Here is a 4,937-nt window from a genome sequence, read left to right on the forward strand (position 1 = left end):
TATTAACTACAGTTAACTACAGATAAAGAACAATGTGTTGAAATCACATTGAACCAGCATATGCCAGTTATAATAACAGGATTAGTCTGTCTGTGGATTTTTTTTTTTGAAAGCTGGAGGTGAATCGGCTCGTATGTTTTGGAGAGGAGCGTTGGTTCCCAAGCGTACTGCAGGTGCAGCAACCTGAGGTCTCCTCTGCTGGATGCACTGAGTTCTGCTTTCAGGACAGGATTATTAGGAGCTGTCTGCAAGGGTGTCAGCCCTGCAAGGGTGTCAGCAAGGGGTTAGTAGATTTGGAGGAAACCGTTTATATACTGCGGGAGGAGAACACGCTTGTAGGATTGGCCGCAGGAAGACATTAGTGTGGCCTATTGAGAGAGAGAACGGGTGTGGTGTGCGTGTGTGTGCGTGTGTGTGTGTGTGTGTGTGTGTGTGTGTGTGTGTGTGGTGTGTGTGTGTGTGTGTTCTGGTGTGGGATTCTGCGTGCAGCATGGCTTGTTGGGTAATATTGTTTGGAGACCCCACAGATGGACACTGCTGTAGCTGAGGCCTCTGGAAGAAAAATCATTTTCTGGGGTGGTCCAGAATTACAGAATGAAAAATATGGCCTTAAATGAGCTACGAATCCTGAAAGTATTATTTAATTAAGTGTTAACTTTCAATAACTTAAAGTGGCAGTGCTTCAATGTCGTTTAAATCTTGATAATATATTTTATTTGAATATATTTCAGTATATTCTGCTTCTGCAAGGGAGCTGAATTCAGGGAGGCTGTATTCCTGCATGCATGCAAGTGGCCATGGGCCATAAGATCATATCAGATCATGCCATTACCCAGTCTCCATAGTAAAGTCTGACGTTACATTAAGAGTTATCATGTTGTCCACGTCTTTTAAAATTCCCAGCCCGCTGAAAAAGAGAAGAGAGCGAAGTCCAGAAAGATTCAATTATAGAATGCATCTTTAAATCGTTCACGAAGTTAACCTTTCATCAGCGCCGTGTCGCATTAAGCGTTGACAATGGGAAAAAACTGTGTTTGTTTTTTTTAGTAGACGGCGGCCGTAGTGAAACCATAATGATAAAAAATAAAAATAAAAATAAAATAAAAAACAGCGGGACCGAGGCGCGGCTGCAGCAACAGACGGTGTATAAAACGATCGCGATAAGCGTGTCGGCGCGGTAAACACGGAGAACGGAGAACTCGGCCGATTCGGTGCGCGTGGGGCTTCTGTGTGCGGTTAACAGTTAAGCCGTTGGTTACAGTTTGTCTGTGTCTCGTTCCGCGGCTGAAAATATTTACCTGACTCTGTTTGTCTTTGTACCTGACTGTAATATATTGATGTGAAAACGGGACTAAAATGTTACTGCAAATGTGATTGGATGGAAATGAGCAGCCAATCAGTGTGAGACCCATCTTTCATCATGGAGCAATTTTTTGCTATTAATTTCAGTGGCAGCTAATTTTGTTTCAGGAGGGAATCAGATTAATGGCTCAGAGTAATGGACAAGCACAGGTGTTTGATGCGCTTAAACTAAATAGAGTCCTGAGTTTGTACATGACATCATTCATTAATGTGCATCAGTGTCAGTGCATCTTACTGATCTGCATTTTTCTACGGTAACCACAGTTATCTGTGCATAAACAAGGTCTCTGGTGAGAGAGCTTCCACAGACCTGTGCAGCCCCCTGCTAACTGGAGCTCATTTGGAATGAGATGAGTGTGTGTGTGTGCGTGGGTGGGATTGCGTGTGTGTGTGTGTGTGTGTGTGCATGTGTGTGGTTGTGTATGCATGTGTGCGTGCATTTGTGTGTGCTTGCATGTGGGTTTGTGTGTGCGTGCGTGTGTGTGTGTGTGTGTGTGTGTGTGTGTGTGTGTGTGCACGCGTATGTTTATTTGTATGTTATAGATAGAACACATTTTCTTGGCTGTCCGGTAGGGCATAGCTCCAAGCCACACAGTTTTTGCCCAAATTAGTATTTGCATTTCAATTTTAGAATGATTATTATTAGGGCCTTTAGCACAGCAGGTGATGGAGAATTATTGTCTTTGTTCTGGTTTTTTTTATCACTGTTCCACCCCTCTGGGAACAGGGCAAGCTTGTGCCCAAACGATATGGCACCAGCTGACCAAATGCTTGAGCTAAACCACGATAAAGGAGGCCCTACAAGACTTGGTGTATTCGTCTTTTCTCAAGGAAATACTCGACTCAAAACCCGCAACCTCCAACGTATTGGTTTTTCTGATTTTTAAAACAAAACAATAAAAAACACTTAAAAATCTATTTTCTCCTAGACAGCGAGACCAATTTCCAAAGAAATCGGTGTATGTCAGGTACCGGTATAAAATTTTAAAAGTTTTATACAGAAAGGTTCTATGTGGGGGAAGAAGTAATGGCCACGGTAGTAAGCCAAAGAAATTATTGTTGGACTTATCATGGCTTATCTACAAAAACAAAATAAATCATAGTGGCCTCAACGTATTGACAAAAACGCATCCAGTTTTTTAATGCACGTATATATTCCTACTGGGACAATTTTCTCATGCTTGAACCCAGTAATTTATACATTCAGTTAATAATAATAATAATAATGTTTGTGTTGTTGTTGCTGTTGTTATTATTAGAATAATAATAATTATTATTATTTTCCGGTCTGGGCCTTTCTGTGTGTATATGTGTGTGTACATATGTGCATGCGTTAGTGTGTCTGTGTGTGCATGCATTGTGTGTGTATATGTGCATGTGTACACACATGCAGGTGTGTGTGTGGGAGTGTCTGTGTGTGCATGCATTGTGTGTGTGCATGAATGTGTGTATTTGTGCATGTGTACACACATGCAGGTGTGTGCGTGTGAGTGTGTCTGTGCGCATGTGTGTGCATGCATGTGCGTGCGTATATGTGCGCATGCAGGTGTGCGTGTACATGTGTGCATGTGTGTACATGCATGTGGGCTTGTCTGCAGGTGAACCATGTTGCATTCATTCCAGCATTGAGACTTACACTAATAGCTCTGTTTGTTTTGCTAGTCTGCCACTGCTCCACTGGCTTAGATCATTTCTTATTTGCGCCGTTTCAAGTGGAACTAACAAGCAAACAAGCGTACATAGGAAAGAGACAGAGAGAGTGAGAGAGTGTGTGTGTCTGTATGTGTGAGTATGTGTGTGTGAGAGAGAGAGACAGGAGAAAGGGAAACAATAACATCGAATGAGTATGTGTCTGAATGAGCATGTTGAGTTTTTGTTTTGATTGTATGCGTCCTTGAACAATTTGCCTTCCTCTTAGTATTTTTCTTAGTTGTCCAAATAGCGAAATTGGCTGTGAATTCCAACTAGCTGTGAGAGAATGGCGCTACGCGATGCCAACTGAGTGAGGAAACATGAGCAGTGATCTTTGTGGATGAGTTGGAGATTGTGGTGAAAGACAGAAAGTGTGTGTGCGAGCGTGTCGGGGGGGGGAGGGTGTGGAGACACAGAGGATCATGGGACCTCCCACGTTAGGATGTGTAAAGTGACCCTCCGGACCGCACGGAGGCACAGAAACGGCAGATTGGGCAATTAGTCGAGTGCTGCTAAAAGGCTATGCTGATGTGATCGTAAACCAAAGGCCCCGCTCTGGACGGCTAGCATTCAGACCAGGAGAGGGAGGGATGGGGGGGGGGGGGGGGGGGTAAGAAAAGTAAGAACGAAAAGAATTAGAGAGAGAGGGAGAGAGGGAGAGAGGGAGAGAGGGAGAGAGAGAGAGGGAGAGAGAGAGAGAGAGAGAATTAAGGAGTTAGGAAAGGCAAGGCGAGTGAGTCAGGCAGTAGGGAAGTGTGAGACAAAAGAACGAGAGAAAGAAAGAGAGAGAGAGGGGGAGAAGGAGGTATATGGGCAGATGGTGGAGTCCGAGGATCTCTGGCCTCTTTGCCCTTTACCAGATGGAGACACGCGAGGAAATAACCGATAGAACGGCGGTCAGCAGTCGAATTACTTACAACTGCACTTCACTAATTAGCCCTAACGACAATAGCAACAGTTCTGTGTGCTGTAAACTTGCCTCTGTCGCGTGCCGTGTGTATAATTAATTTAACAGAGTGACGGTTAAGAATATTTAGGGTTTTTTTAAGTGAGGGAGGGTGGCCCCTGGGTGCTGTATCTGTGAGTCACTCTGTCCTAACACACCCCCTTAGTGCTGGCGATGTGTCCCGTGGGGTGGCCTTTTTTGTTCTTTCCCACCTCATCGCTGAATCTGGTGCTCCTCTGGTTGACCAGGGCGCGTGGAGAAGCAGCGGCTTGATTTGGAGAACGAGCCGATAGTGCGGCAGTTTGCTCGAACGTGACGGCGATTGAATGACTGCCTGTTTGACGAAAAAAATAACTCGTTTGTTTTGGTCATATTGCATATGGATAGAACAGCTTTTTTATTTTGCCTGACAATTGCAGAGGTGTAGTATTTAGTTCAGTTAGGAACATATTAAAGCGTGGCTTCTTTTCCAGGAGTTTCATTTAGTGAATATGGTATTTACCCAGTAACATCAACGAATTAATTATAAACAGGAGATTAAAAAAAAACTAATGCTTTTGCTCAACTGAAGAGGGTATGCTTAATTTTCTAATGTAAGAATGTAACTTTTGAAAGGATTATGTTAATGGTACATTGCCGTTAAAACCGTTGAAAGACGAAATCGTTGCAGCTGTATTTGCGCAAATTGTAAACAGAGACGACGAAACAATGGCCTGGCATTAGGCTAAATGTTATTAAAAAAAAGTTATCTGCATGTTCCAAACAACGGTCTCATGTTGGAACGGTTGAGCATTTTCTCATTCCGCTCAAATCATGGTGATTACCTGTCCATCGGGGTCGATTACAGAGTCTGGACGATGAGTGTTTGTCTTTCATCAGCCCTTAATTCAAAGTCCAACACGCGCAAATGTCATATCGACGCTGAAAATAGTCAGAA

The sequence above is a fragment of the Anguilla anguilla genome, chromosome 3, assembly GCF_013347855.1.
Source record: "Anguilla anguilla isolate fAngAng1 chromosome 3, fAngAng1.pri, whole genome shotgun sequence".
In the NCBI taxonomy this organism is placed as follows: domain Eukaryota; kingdom Metazoa; phylum Chordata; class Actinopteri; order Anguilliformes; family Anguillidae; genus Anguilla; species Anguilla anguilla.